The sequence below is a fragment of the Meriones unguiculatus genome, chromosome 1 (assembly GCF_030254825.1).
Source record: "Meriones unguiculatus strain TT.TT164.6M chromosome 1, Bangor_MerUng_6.1, whole genome shotgun sequence".
Classification (NCBI taxonomy): domain Eukaryota; kingdom Metazoa; phylum Chordata; class Mammalia; order Rodentia; family Muridae; genus Meriones; species Meriones unguiculatus.
Window position 1 is genome coordinate 50,415,646 of NC_083349.1, and position 15,861 is coordinate 50,431,506.

Consider the following 15,861-nt stretch of genomic DNA (forward strand, 5'->3'; position numbering starts at 1 on the left):
GACCACTCAACTGCCCTTCCTCTTCTTCTCCAGCACTGAGCACTGCTGGTACCCTCCAGCCTAGAGGCACAGCATATTAGCTAAAAGCAATTGATGTTGGCTGCCACTGATAGCCAATAAGTAACACGTGTATTTGTTAACTAAAATTAAACTGCACTAAGCTATGTGCAGGAGCTCTCAACCTATGGGTCGCGGCCCCCCCTGGGCTCAAGCAACCCTTTCACAGGGTTTGCCTGAGACCATGGGAATACACAGATATTTACATCATGATTCATAACAGTAGCAAAATTACAGTTATGAAGTAACAAAAATAATTTTACGGTTTCTGGTCACCACAACATGAGGACCTGAATTAAAGAGTGGCAACATTAGGAAGGTTGAGAACACTTGGCTTCATAGAATTAATCTTCAGAGGAGATTCTGAGAAACAGGACACCTACAGTATATCCATTATGGAAAGAGTGTTTGTTCCTGTTACTTAACCAAACAAGATGTGTGGATTCAGCAGAGTCAAATGAGAACATGGGCCCCAGACCAGGAAGATGTGCAGTGTCCACATCAGAGTGAAATCTACCAAAAGGCACAACACTGGCATATAACATTTAGGCTTTTGCCTAAATAGAATTTGAAATGTTATTTCAAGGCTAATAAATGTGTTAAGGATAACTATAAACACCATACCTATAATGAAAAAAAAATATGTGCCATCAATTACATGGAACTGAAATTGGTAAGGGGAAAAGTGAAATTCATCTCTGGACTCTAAGAAACACGTTTTTGAATATTATATTCTCAAATTCCTATTCATCTGGCTTTAAAAATAATATCATGATAACTCTTGGACATTTTCCAGATCCCATTCTCTTTATTGTATTCTTTAATTCTTTTTTGAGTCTTCACTTCTATTCTCGCGAGTGTTTTCCTAGAACTCAGTTTCTGCTCCCCTGAGCTTCTTTCTTACCACATCCCAGGCCCCTTCTTGCTGTCAACAGCATGGCATTTCCAGTCCTGACCTCCCTCTGAACTCCGGCTCTTGTCACCTGACACTTCCTAGATATTTTCGCTTGCAGTCTCCCCACTCTAACACATCCAGTTTTAAAGTCCCGATGACTGCAATTGTCCCTTAGCTTACTAACAGCTCTCAGGTTGTCCCTGGCCATCACTGCTGTCTGTATAGGTCTCTGACACTAAAATCCTTTACCAGAACTAGAAACTATGGAACTACTTCATCTACTTATATTCTTCGTGGAGTCACGGTATAATGGGAAAAAAAATGTTAACTTTGGGATAAATCTGTTTCTGTCATGTAACAAGAAATATCTTAACCCACATCCTTCAGATTTCTCATCTATGAAATGAGATAATCAGTAACACAAAAAAGAAAAAGGAAAAACCTTTCCCTCCTCTGTATTAAAGTGAGACTCTAACTACTGGCACTGTGGATGTTTAGTCTTAACAGTCTGTTAAGACTGTTAAGATGCCCTGTGCCTCATAGAATGTTCAACAGTGTACCTGGTCTTTAACCATTAGATTCCAATAGAAAGCTTCCTATTCATAACGACCAAAACTGTCTTTGGTACTGCCAGACACCCCCACAAGGTCAGAGGAAGCCTGGGAGGAGCCACGGAATCTTACTATCAGGGTACTCCACACATTGCTTGAGGTGATGAATAGACGAATCGTGGCAGATGCAGTTCTTACCCAGAGCTACCAGCTGCCGAATGTGGATGCCTACTCATCTGTGAAGACCCATCAAAGAAAGGTGTTCTCTAAAAATTATAGCTGGATATCTCATGGACATCTCTAAGGGGAAAGTAAAGTATGTTGTCCCGAATTTGACATTATATAAATATACTGTTGGAATTCAAACAACACTAAAAGAAATGCCTTATATCGTCTTGGCTGTGAATTGAATGTGAAATGTCCTTCAGTAAGGCCCACTGGAAGACTTGGTCCCACCCGGTGGTGCTTTTTGAGAAAGTTTGGATCACTGGGAATGGGCCTTCAAGTTTCATAGGCCACCCCCATTTCCTGTTCACCCTCAGCTGCCAGAGTGTTGACCCAACGCTACCACTAGCTTCCTGCTCCTGCCTCCATTCCCTTTGTGCCTGCTGCCACGCCTTCCCAGGCATGATGGACTGTGTCCCTCCAGGAACTGTGAGCTAAAACAAACCATGTCTTTCTTAAGTTACTTTTGTTGGAGCATTTTCTCACTGGAAAAGAAATGAGGGCCTATTTTAGCAGTTTTATTTCCCTGTCCGGTGTCACAGCTCCTCGGGGGTCACTAGAATGGCTTCCTCCCCTTTACCTCAGCTGTTCTTCTCTCACTGCTCAACTTGTACGACCAGCCTTCTCAACACGGCTTGTTTCCAGCATCCCTTCTACCAGAAACTTTTCTCCTGTTGCTCCTCTTATTTCATCCTCTCCCTCTCTCTGTCTCTCTCTGTGTGCCTCTGTTTCTCTCTGTCTCTCTTTCTGTCTCTGTCTCTATGTCTCTTTCTGTCTCTGTTGCTCTCTCTCTTTCCCTTTTGGGATAGGATCTCATTATATAGATAGCCTTACTCTGATAATACTCCTGCCCCATCCTCCTGAGTGCTAGGATTACAGTTATGTAATCCATCTCACAGGCCATCTCATGGACCCAATTTTCTGAATCCAGATGACCTTCATTTGCCAGTTAGCAAAATGTGTTCCACTCACCCTTCAAGACCATGCTCCTGATGTCACCATTTTATCAAAGCTTCCCTCCTCCCTCTCCCTCTCCCTCTCTCTTCTTTCTTTGACTGAACACAGAGCCTTCCATGGTGCACCACTGAGCTTTGTCCTTAGTCCTGTTATAACCTTTCTTGTCCTATAAGATCACCACATTCTTGAGAATGTCTAGGGACTGGCCCTTCCTCCCTCAACCGTCTTGCTTGTAGATATCTGACAGGATTCTTCATGGTACAGTTCAGATCTCAACTTCGGTTGGTGCCTGCAACTTCCTTTGCAAACCATCAGAAGGAAAAAAAAAAGATGATTAATTGTTAGAGAAGGGAATGGACAGGCAGTTAGAAAATAAATCACATTCAGTAAGACAACAATTTAGAATCCAAATACCAACCTATAGACACTCACAGTGTAATGCTTTCAACTTTTTGTTTCAAATTTTCAAAATAAATAGTAAAATAATAATAATAATAAGCTGATATTAAAAATAAGCCTCCTAAGTTTCCACAAAGCCTGTACTACCCCAAGTCTAGCATAATAATTAAGGAAGCAGGCATAGATATCAGACAGATCTGAGTTCAAGGCCCAGATCCACTGTTTGTCTGCTGGGTGACCTTGGACAAGCTGCATGTCAACTTTAACTTTTAGTTTCTTCACTAATTTATCTTCCCCATAAGACTGTTGTGGAAGTTGAAGGACAAATATAACTGTGAAGTACCTGGCACAGTAACCGAAGCTAGAACTAAATACATTTTAGCTAAGAATAAACACAAACATTCCTCCTTTGAACACCTACAGCATACAATACTTGATGGGAAACAGTTCCTCTGTCCTGTTCACTGTTCCTCAGATGCCGAGGGGGTGTGATTTCTTCTCACTCTTCCCTCATATAATACATCCCGACTGCAGTTTCCCCTATAGCCCTCCCAGTGCCCTCCTCCCATCACACACCTCTCCTCTCACCCAGATCCACTCCTCCTTAGTCTCCCTTCAGAAAAGAGCAGGCCTTCCAGGGATATCAGCCAAACATGACCTAACAGGTTGCAATAAAACCAGACAGCCACATATCAGAGCTGGGCGATGCAGCCTAATAGGAGGAAAAGGGTCCCAACAGCAGGCAAAAGAGTAAGCGAGACCTTCCCACACACAGTTAGGAGTTCCACAAAAAATGCAAGCTAACGACCATAGCATATTTGAGAGAACCAAGCACAGACCCATATCAGCTCTCTGGTTGCTGTTTCATTCTCTAAGAACCCCTGGGAGCCCTGTTTAGTTGATTCTGTGGACCATGATCTCCTGGTGTCCTCAACCTCTCTGGCTCCTACAATTTTTCCTTCCCCTCTTCCATGGGTTTCCCAGGCTATGAGGGGAAGGACCTGATGGAGATCTCCAATTTGGGCTCTCTCTCCACTGAATGTTTGGTTGTGGGTCACAGAGTATGAATTTAATTAATCTCTACAGAGCAAGTTGTGCAACAAGTAAATTCTAGTTATGTGTCACTTCTCCTGATGGCCTCTGATGTTTCTTAGGTAGATTCATTCATTCAACTAGTGTCTGTGAGGAAACTACTCGAAACATCAACAACCCCTTGCAGAGCTCTGACAGGCCTACTCCTCACCTATTTCTTTGTTAGTGAAATTAGAATATTAGAATATTGTCCCAAATAAAATGTGGAAATAATGGGGCCAATTCCCCAAGGCTTGACCCATGGACTTTCAAACCTATTTTTCTTGATCTCACTAGATCTACACTCAGGCTTTGTATCAATACTAGAGTCAATGGCATTGGGCTTCGCTTTCCCATTAGTATGATCAAAATGATCCAATATGTCATTTATTCTTTTCTCCACGTATGTGTTTTGTTTTAGCATTTTGGTTTTCTCATATTTTATTTAAATAAAGTTATTTACTTTCCTTAGCATTAAGGTTGGCTACCATAAAAAGCCAAAATGTTACACTCAGGATGCGAGGCTAAGCACTGCACACTCAGGGTCAGCCGCTTTCGACCCAGAGAAGAGCATGTCTGATTGCATGCGGGTTGATGCCCCAGGTCCCGCCTCTGAGAAAAAGGTATCAGACGGGTCTGATGCTCTTTGGGTGGATGACACCTAAATGAACATCAGTACAAAGTCCCAATTTATTTCTAATATCAGAGATCAGACCTCTACTCTTGCCTGATGCGTCTAAAACAAAAAGGGGGAACTGTAGAGAGCTGCATAATGCCGCGCCTGAAAGATGGAGCTGGTTTCCGCCTTCCACCTTCCCGATGGTGAGTGCTCTCTGTCATGAACAACTCCACATTTGGCTAAGGCCGAGGATCTGGCTTGCTTCCATGTATGTGGACCTATCTGCATTGCCCACGTGGCATGCTGAGGTTGGCTACCCAGAGGCTATTTAAAGTGGGCTGGCTTTCCCCAGGGTCCGAGGATTGTTCAAGGTTCCTGAATAAACTGCATTGAAAAAAAAATAAAAAAATAAAAAATAAAACCAAAAAAAAAAAAGAAAGAACACCCCTTTAAAGGGAGATTTGTGAGGTATTTATTAATATTAATACTGACTTGCCAGTGATGTCCCTTGCTTTGTGTATATGTTATTTTACTCAGTTTTCATCATATCTGTTTGCCAATTGGTGAAAAGTAACTCCAAGTAGGCAAAGAAATCCTACAGCACTGTACATCTGTAAACAGTGCTGGTCTGTGAAATAGATCTAACTCTGAGGAAATCAACGGCAAAGACATCAGGATTTTCTGCCTCCACATCTGCTGTAGGGCCCAACAAGAGATGGGGATTGTTTCCACAACCCCTACCTACTGACTACTCTTGTGATTGTTTTAGAAGGGAGAGAAATGACCGTGGGGCTGGCCTATTGGACTATTGGAGTTCACGCGGGGACAGCTTGAGTCAGCTGGGCTGTTTATTCCAAGGCTCAGACACTGAGTGAGTTCAGCCAGCAGGTGCATAGATGAGCCCACCAAGACCAAATCAGAACCATAGAATTTCCCAGCCAACTACCTATTTGTGTGCACAGTAAGTAACCACTGAGATGTGGCTGTCTGTTATACAATACTGTCTAATCAAGAAATGGAAAACATAAATCACACATCTCCAGGCTTTAAATATACCTTACAGTAGTACTAAGAGAAAAATTTTTGCAAGCACATCTATCAGAATGTTTTCTTTCATGTTTCTTTTTCAATTTTTTGTTATACTCATTTATTTATTTGGAGTCGTGCCAAGGTTCAGACATGGAGGTCGGAGGACCACTTGCATAAGTCAATCTTCTCTTTCGCTAAGTAGGTCCTGGGACTGAAACTCAGGTTGTCAAGACTAACAAGACAAGACACTGAGCCATCTTTCCAACCCTCTTTCACGTTTCAGTCCTGTTCTTATACTCTTTTCAATTACTCTGAAGGAAATACCTTATGAGTGATGTATTAGAAGAAAAGAGAAATGTGCACTGCATTTCGACCACTGGGTGAACGCAGAACAAACAAACCAGCTAGTATTCTGGAGCATCTAGTCTGTTCAGCACATGTACACAGTACAATGCTGTTTTAAGACATGGTTCCTATCTTCGAGGAATTAACATCTCATTGGCAGTATCACCAGCCATGCAAGTAAAAGAAGCTAAATGATAAAAAAAAAAATTTAAATAAAACACTTCAAATAAAAAGGGGGATATGATCATTTTGTTTCAAAAGAAAAGATATTTGATCCTTCTGGTAGAGTAGGCCAGCTCTTGATAGGAGAATTCAGAGAGGAAGCATGAATGGGAATGAAGCTCATAAGATGGAGGCTGGCTTGTTGCAATATTTCAACAGAGTATGCAAGAAAGCAGTCTTGATTGGTGAAACTGGGCATGATGATACTTGCAGTGGGAAAGTGCAAGGTATATTTGGGGGTGAGTCAATAAGTCATTTGATGAGAACAGGAGAAAAAAAAAACATTGATAGAACAATGTGATGGAATAGATACAGAGTGGAGACAGGGTGGAAGAGGCAGGCGAAGCCAGCAGGAGCCTGTTGATCATTAACAGCCTGTGAACTGTTTAATACTGAACATGTGGAGCTTGGGGTAGAAGTAAAACATGCAGTTAGCAGTTGAAAAATCAGGTCAGCGACCTGAGGGGAAAGTCCAGGTTTCAGGTATGGTTGGAAAATCTCCAGTGTCTGAGAGGCAAGATGAAGCCAAAGCAGAGGGGAGAGACTGGCCTTGGGGAATGCCAACAATGTCTAGTGTGGGAGATAAGGAGAGTACAGGGCTGACAGTAAGTTGAATGGAGCCAGAGCCCAGTGAGTTCCATAGTGTGGGAACCACGTAGAGAAGGAAGAGGCATGTGTCAGCAGACAGGAAACATTCTCTTTCAAGAGAAGACTGAATGATAATGAACATGACCTGCTCACGGCCATGCCAGATGCCTTCTCTGTCTTTGGTTGGTCCTCACAGAAATACTTCCCTAAAGAAGCAGTGGGGAATGAGACCTGTTTCGAAAAGACACACAGCCATCATTGTCTGGGGATAATTTACCCTTCCATACTCTGTGGTGGGGCTTAACAAATTAATTACTCTTTGTTCATTTCGTAAATTTAGAAGTACACATTGAAGAAAACAAAGTCTCCCAGTGCTGGAAATATAGCTCAGAAGCGTTGAACACAAACCCCTAAGATCAATGCCCAGTGTTGTGAGAGCACCCAGTTAAATAAACAATAGCCAAGTCTCCTGGAAGCACATCTTTTCCAGGACTTGTTTATTTTTAGTTTTGTTTACAATCAGGTGGGGTTGACTCTGTGAGTGTATGTGGATGCCCACAGAGACCAGGAGAGAGCGTTGGATCCCCTGGAACTAGAATTAGCAGGCAGTTGTGGGCTGCAGCCAGGTATGGGTACAGGAACTGAATTTTAGAAAAGGAATGAATGCTCTTAAACTACTGAGCCTTCGCTCCAAGCCCCTATAAGTAGATTTAAATGTTACCCAAATGACAAGGTCAGGCTAGTAATAATAATAAAATAGTTAAATTATAAATACAAATAATATTATTTTAATATTCTTAATATTCATAATTTTTAATTTATTAATTTATTCATATTACATCCTGATCATAGCCAGCTCCCAGTTCTATCCTCCCTCCCTCCCTCTTTTCCATTATCCATGTCCCCTAAAGCACAGAAAGAGGGAGCCCTCCTCTGTTACCAACTGACCCCAGACTATCAAGTCTCCTCAGGACTGCCTGCATTCTCTTCCTCTGTGGCCTGGCAAGTCCACCTCACCCAGAGAAAGTGATCAAAGAGCAGACAACAGAGTTCATGTCAAAGACAGCCCCTGGTCCTCTTACTGGGAGATCTACATAGAGGCTGAGCTACCTGTCTTCTACATCTGAACAGGGGTCTGGTTCCTCCCCATGTATGGTCCTTGCTTGGTGCATAAGTCTACACAGGCCCTCCTGGGCCCAGATTTTTTGGCTTTGTTGGTCTTCTAGTGGAGTTCCTGTCCACTCCAGGTATTTCTGTCCCACCACTTTTCCATAAGACTCCCTGCGCTCTGCCCAAAGTTTGGCTGTAAGTCTCAGCACCTACTTTGATCCCTGCTGGGAAGTTTTTCAGAGGACATCTACGGAAGGCTCCCTTCTTGTTCCTTCTCTTCAACCACTTCCAGTGTCTATTCTATTTTCTCTTTTGAATGAGAATTAAGCCTCCTCCCTAGAGTCTTCATTGTTACTTGGGGTCCTTAGGTCTGTGGATTGTAGTATGGTTATCCTGTATTGTATGGCTAACATCCTCTTATAAGTAAGTATATACTATACATGTCTTTCTGGTTACCTCATTCAGGATGATCTTTTCCAGGTTCATCTAGTTGCCTGAAATCTTCATGATTTCCTTGTTTTTAGTAGCTGAATAATATCCCATTGTGTAGATGTACCACAGTTTCTTTTATCCATTCTTAGGTTGAGGAACATCTGAGTTATTTCCAGTTTCTGGCTATTATGAATAAAGCCACTATAAACATAGTTGAGCAAGTAGCCTTGTTGTATAGTGGAACATCTTTTGGGTATGTGCCCAAGATGGTATAGCTGGGTCTTGAGGTAGAGCTGTTCCCAGTTTTTCTGAAAAAACACCAGACTGATTTCCAAAGTGGTTGCACAAGTTTGCACCCCCTTCATCAATGGAGGAGGGTTCCCTTTTCTCTACATCCTCTTCACCATGTGTTGAGTTTTCACTTGAGTTTTTGATCTTAGTCGTTCTGATAGATGTAAGATGGAATATCAGAGTCCTTTTGATTTGCATTTCCCTGATGACTAAGGACATTGAGCATTTCTTTAAGTGCTTCTTGGCCATTTGATATTCCTCAGTTGGGAATTGTCTGTTTAGCTCTGTACCCCATTTTTAATTGGATTATTTGGTTTATTGGTTTTGAATTTCTTGAGTTCTTTATATATTATGGATGGTAACCCTTTGTTGGATGTAGGGTTGGTGAAGATCTTTTCAAAGTCTGTAAGGTGTTGTTTTGTTCTATTAACAGTGTCCTTTGCTTTATAGAAGCTTTTCAGTTTCAGGAGGTTCCATTTATTAATTGTTGATCTTAGAGTCTGAATTGTTGGTGTTCTGTTCAGGAAGTTGTCTCCTGCGCCAATGAATTCAAGGCTCTTCCCCAATTTTTCTTCTAACAGATTTAGTGTGTCTGGTTTTATGTTGAGGTCTTTGATCCACTTGGACTTTAGTTTTGTGCAGGGTGATAAATATCGATCTTTTTACATGTTTCTCCATGTAGACCTCCAGTTAGACCAGCACTGTTCATTGAAGATGCTGTCTTTTCCCATTGTATGGTTTTGCCTCCTTTGTCAAACAAGTATCCATAGGTGTGTGGATTTATTTCTGGATCTTCAATTCTCTTTCTATGCCAATACCATGCCGTATACTGCTCTGTAGTACAGCTTGAGATCGGGGATAGAGATGCCTCCAGAAGCTCTTTTATTATAAAGGATTGTTTTAGCTATTCTGGACTTTCTGTTTTTCCATATGAAGTTGAAAATTGTGCTTTCAAGGTCTGTAAAGAAATGTGTTGGTATTTTGATAGGGATTGCATTGAATTTGTCGATTGCTTTTGGTAAAATGGCCATTTTTGCTATGTTGATCCTACCGATCCATGAGCATGGGAGATATTTCCATCTTCAGAGTCTTGAAGATTTTCCATATAAGTCTTTCCCTTGCTTGATTAGAGTTACATCAATATATTTTATATTTTTTGTGGCTGTTGTGAAGAATATTGATTCCCTAATTTCTTTCTCAGCCCATTTTTCTTTTGTGTACAGGAGGGATACTGATTATTTTTAGTTAATTTTGTATCCAGCCACTTTGTTGAAGGTGTTTATCAGCTATAGGAGTTCTCTGGTAGAATTTTTGGGGTCACTTATGTATACTATCATTTCATCTGTGAATAGTGATACTTTGATTTCTTCCTTTCCAATTTGGATTCCTTTGATCTCTTTTATTGTCTTATTACTCTAGCTAGGATTTTAAGTACTATATTGAAGAGATATGGAGAGAGAGAGAGAGAGCAGCCTTATCTTGTCCCTGACTTCAGTGGAATTTATTTAAGTTTCTCTCTGTTTAGTTTGACGTTGGTTGTAGGCTTGCTGTATATTGCCTTTACTATGTTTAAGAATGTGCCTTGTATCCCTGATCTCTCCAAGACTTAAAATATGAATGGATGTTGGATTTTGTCAAAAATTTTTTTGGCATCTAGGGACATAATTACATTTTTTTTCTTTCAGTTTGTTTATATGTTGAATTACATTGATGGATTTCTGTATATTGAACCACCCCTGAATGCCTGGGATGAAGCCTACTCGGTCATGGTGAATGTGTTCTTGGATTCAGTTTGTGAGTATCTTGTTGAGTTTTTTGTTGTTGTTGTTTTGTTTTGTTTTTTGCATCAATATTCATAAGAAAAATTTGTCTGAAATTCTCTTCTTTTATTGGGTCTTTGTGTGGTTTAGGTATCAACATGACTGTGGCCTCAAAGAATGGGTTTGGTAATGTTCATTCTGTTTCTATTTTGTATAATAGTTTGAAGAGTATTGCTAGTAACTCTTCTTTTAAGGGCTGGTAGAATTCTATAGTGACACCATCTGGGCCTGGAATTTTTTTTTTTTTTTTGGTTAGGAGACTCGATGATTGCTTTTATTTCCTTAGGGAATATAGGACTATTTAATTTATTTATCTAATCTTGATTCAACTTTGGTAAGTGGAATCTATCATGAAATTTGCAGGCAAACGGTAGGAATTAGAAAAGATCATCCTGAGTGAGTTATCCCAGAAGCAGAAAGACACATATGGTATATACTCAATTATAAGTGGATATTAGACATATAATATAGGATAATCATAGTAAATTCTGTACACCTAAAGAAGCTAAGCAAGGAGGAGAACCCTGGGTAAGATGATCAATCCTCATGCAGAAAGGCAAAGGGGATGGACATCGAAAGAGGGAGAGAACAGGGAACAGGACAGGGGCCTACCACAGAGGGCCTCTGAAAGACTCTACCCAGCAGGGTATCAAAGGAGATGCTGAGACTCATAGCCATACTTTGGGCAGAGTGCAGGGAATCTTATGAAAGAAGCAGGGGCAGGGGGATAGAAAGACCTGGAGAGGACAGGAACTCCGCAAGGAGGGCAACAGAGCCAAAAATTCTGGGCACAGTGGTCTTTTCTGAGACTGATACTCCAACCAAAGACCATGCATGTAGATAACCTAGAACCCCTAGAACCCCTGCACAAATGTAGCCCATGGCAGCTCAGTGTCCAAGTGGGTTCCCTAGTAATGGGAGCAGGAACTGTCAATGACATGAACTCTATGGCTGCCTCTTTGATCACCAACCCCTGATAGGGGAACAGCCTTACCAGGCCACAGAGAAAAACAATACAGCCAGTCCTGATGAGACCTGATAGGCTACGGTCAGAGGGAAGGAGAGGAGGACTTCCCCTATCAGTGGATTTAGGGAGGGACATGGGAGGAGATAAGGGAGGAAGGGTGGAACTGGGAGAGGATGAGGGAGGGGGTTACAGATGGGATACAAGGTGAATAAACTGTAATTAATAAAAAATAAATTAAAAAGAAAAGTGTTTATTTCCTCAATGTCTGTTGTCATATCTCCCTTTTCATTTCTGATTTTATTGATTTGGATAGTGTGTCACTGCCTTTTAGTTACTTTGGCTAAGGGTTTGTCTATATTGTTGATTTTTCTCAAAGAATCAGCTCTTGGTTTTGTTGATTCTTTGAATTGTTCTAATTGTTCCTAATTTATTGATCTCAGCCCTGAGTTTCCAGCTATCTACTCTTGGTTGCGCATATATATATATATATATATATATTAGTGCTTTTAGGCATTAAGGTGCTTCTATGAGATGTCTCCAATCTCTTTTTGAAGACATTTAGTACTATGAATTTTCCTTTTAGCACTGCTTTGTGTCCTATAAGTTTGGGAGTTTGGGTACGTTGTGCCTTCATTTTCATTGAATTTTAGGGAGTTCTTTCTTTTCTTTTCTCTTTCTTTCTTTCTTTCTTTCTTTCTTTCTTTCTTTCTTTCTTTCTTTCTTTCTTTTCTGACCTAGTTTTCATTGAGTAGAGAGTTGTTCAGTTTCCATGTGCGTGTAGGCTTTTGTTATATCTGTTGTTGTTGAGGTCCAGCTTTAGTCCATGGTGGTCTGATAGGATACAAGGGATTATTTCGATCTTCTATCTGATGAGGCTTGCTTTGTGACCTAATAAATGGTCAGTTTTGGAGAAGGTAAAGTGCTGAGAAAAGGTATATTCATTTGTGTTTGAGTGAAAATTTCTGTAGATGTCTGTTAGGTTCCATTTGATTCATGATATCTGTTAATGTCATTATTTTCTCTGTTAATTTCTGTTTGGTTGACCTGTCCTTTGGTGAGAGGGGGGTGTTGAACTGTTAATGAGTGGGAATCAACATACGATTTAAGCTTTAGTAATGTTTCTTTTACAAATGTGGGTGTCCTTGTATTTGGGGCATTGTTGTTGGCAATAAATGGTATTGAGCTATATAATGTTATTTATTAGCCCTATAGTTGTCTTGCTGTCATTATTTAACCTACTATCACAATCAAATAAAACACAGACACTTGCTAGCTTTTATAATTGCCTTAAAACACCTTGGGCTGGGCAGATAATTCCATCTATGCTATTTCAATAATCTCACCATCCACCTCCCAGCTCCCACCCAATGTCATCCTCTTTAACCATCCTCATCTGGGCTATCTTCCATCCATAGTCTTATAAATTCTTGCTTGTATTCTTCATCTGGGCCTTTCCACACCATTATTGGAGTTCTTTCTCCCATGTGTTTTTTTTTTTTCTTCTCCTTGCTAACCCATTGTGGAGTCTTCCTTCTTCTTCTCTTCCTGTCTGTTTGTCTTTTTCCTGTGATTCTCCTGTTCTTCAGATTTTCTGCTCTTGGTATTGGATTTGGGCTGGAAGATGGATGGCAAGGTTACTGAGATAGCTTAGGTGAAAAGATCTGCCCAGACCAAGGTAAATAAGGCAAATATAAAATCAAACAGGTGTCTGTGTCTTATTAATTGTGATAGCAGGTTAAATAATAACCCCATAATAATTATAGGCCAAATAATAAACATTATATAGCCCAAACCCATTTTATTTACAACAACAGTGCATAGATGTTCAAAATAAAGATGTCATCTTGGTGGGATTTTTCTTTGATGAGTATGAAATGAACTTCCTCATCTCTTTTGATTAATTTTGGTTGAAAGTCTATTTTATTAGATATTAAAATGGGTACTCCAGCTTGCTTCTTGGGTCTGTTTGCTTGGAAAACATTTTTCCAGCCCTTTACTCTCAGGTAATCCCTATCTTTGTGGTTCAAGTGTGTTTCTTGTATGCAGCAGAATGATGGATCCTGTTTACATATCCATTCTATCAGTCTGTGTGTTTTTATTGGAGAGTTGACTCCGTTGATGTTGAGAGAGATTAATGACCAGTGACTGTTAGGTCCTTTTATTTTGATGTTGGTTGTGGTAGTGTGTTGTGTGCTTGTCTACTTTTGGTTTTGCTGTAGCGAGGTTATTTATATACTGTATTTTTGGGGGTGTAGTTAACATCTTCAGGTGGGAATTTTCCTTCTAGTATCTTCTGTAGGGCTGTTTTGTACATAGATAGTGTTTAAATTAGAAATACCTTGTTTTCTCCATCTATGGTAATTGAAAGTTTTGCTGGGTATAGTAGTCTGGACTGGCACCTATGGTCTCTTAGGGTTTGCAAGATGTCTGCCCTGGCCCTTCTGGCTTTTATGGTCTATGCTGAAGAGTCAAGTGTGATTCTGATAGGTTTCTCATTATCGGTTACTTAGCCTTTTCCCCTTGCAGCTTTTACTATTTTTCATTGTTCTGTACATTTATTGTTTTGATTATTATGTGGCTGGAGGATTTTCTTTTCTGGTCTAATCTATTTGGTGTTCTGTAGGCCTCTTGTATGCTTATAAGCATCTCTTTTTTTAGACTGGGAAATTTTTCTTCTATGATTTTGTTGAAAATATTTTCTGGGCCTTGGTACTGGGAATATTCTCTTTCCTCTATTTCTATTATTCTTAGATTTTTTTTTTCATGGTGTCTTTGATTCCTTGGGTGTTTTGTGTCAGAAATTTTTTAGATTTAACATTTTCTTTGATGGATGCATCGATTTCTTCCATTGTGTCTTCTGCACCTGAGATTCTTTTCTCCATCTCTTGTATTCTGTTGGTGATGCTTACTTCTGCAGTTCTTCTTTTTTTCTATAAGTTCTCTCTCTTAAGGATTTCCCCAGTTTGTGCTTTCTTTATTGTTTCTATTTCCATCTTCAGATCTTGAACTGGTTTATTGATTTCCTTCACCTGTTTGTTTCTGTTTTCCTACATTTCTTTAAATGGTTTGTTCAATTATGTCACTTGTTTGTGGTTTACTACATTTCTTTAAATGATTTTTTTTTTCAATTTCTTCACCTTCTTATTTGTGTTTTCCTATATTTCTTTGAGTGATTTATTCATTTCCTCTCTACAGGCCTCAATCTGTTTGACTGTATCTTCTGGTATTTCTTTATTCATTTTATTCATTTCCTCCATTATCATCTTCATAAGCATAGATTTATGATCATTTTCTTGTGTTTCAGTTATGTTAGGGTATCTAGGACTGCTTGCCATGGGATAACTGGGTGTTGGAGATGCCACATTGCTTTGGGTTTTGTTGATTGTACTTTTATGCTGGCCTTTAGCCATCTGGTTGTCTCTGGCATTAGCTGGTAGTTTCTGGTGCCTGCTGGAGTTCTGGAGGAGGCCATGTGGAAAGAACCCTGGACAAGGATCTCAGTGTTCCTGCAGGATCACTACTCAGGTTGATAGATATGGTCTCTGATTGGTGGGTGGTTCTCAGGGGCTTGCCTGAGCCTCTCCTCAGATGTATGCTCCTGAGGACTAACTGAACTTCTCCAGAGCCCAGGGTCTCCCTTCTCACGGAGAGAAGTCTAATTTTCATTATTTCTAAACAGTAAGTTATTGTATCCTATTGTGCTGCCTTTCTCTCACAAAATAGATTTTTATACATAATAATACACAGAATTAATTCATATAATTTTCAGTAATATTATTTAAATAGATGGAACAACCCCTCAGAGTTGTACCAATATAAGTGTGATCTATTGTTTATATTTTGTTTTCAGTGGTATAAAGCTAATATACCTTATATTAAGGATGATATAAAAATATTATATATAAGGATGATATTAAAATATGCTGCTTTGTTTTAAGTTCCTTCTGATACCTAACACAGCCATATGGGCCATTTTGGTCCTATCTGAATGTTACATCAGGAACCTGCATCTTACAAACTTTCATAGTGACTCATTCAACACAATACAAACTGAAGCTGTGGCCTAGGAACTCTACAGGGAGATGTGGGCTTTTGGAAAGGAAGAGGGGGCCCTAGATGGGACCCAGGTTTTTCTCTTTCTACACTTTCTCTTTAAGAGTCATCACTGATTTCCCATATCAACCCATCAGCCAGTAATGCCAATCATAATGTCAAAGTAAACCTCAAAATCAGACTTTTCTTTTCGGTTAACTCTGTTACCTCCCCCAATCTGCTTGCCCTGT

The 15,861-nt window shown here is 40.0% G+C and overlaps 1 protein-coding gene across 13 annotated transcripts in view; it reads left to right on the forward strand.

Annotated features, from left to right (window-relative positions):
* The window catches only part of LOC132655634 (bcl-2-binding component 3, isoforms 3/4-like), a 46,582-nt gene that overhangs the window by 6,413 nt on the left and 24,308 nt on the right, over nt 1-15,861 (forward strand). For 9 of the 13 annotated variants that reach the window (XR_009593462.1, XR_009593439.1, XR_009593445.1 and 6 more), the window contains 3 exons: nt 1,587-4,977; nt 5,544-5,735; nt 10,477-10,585. The exons of 1 other annotated variant lie outside the window; for it this stretch is intronic. The gene's annotated coding sequence lies outside the window, so the exon portion shown is untranslated. The remainder of the gene's footprint in view (nt 1-1,586; nt 4,978-5,543; nt 5,736-10,476; nt 10,586-15,861) is intronic. 3 more of the 13 variants (XR_009593461.1, XR_009593474.1, XR_009593457.1) reach the window with 2 other exon arrangements.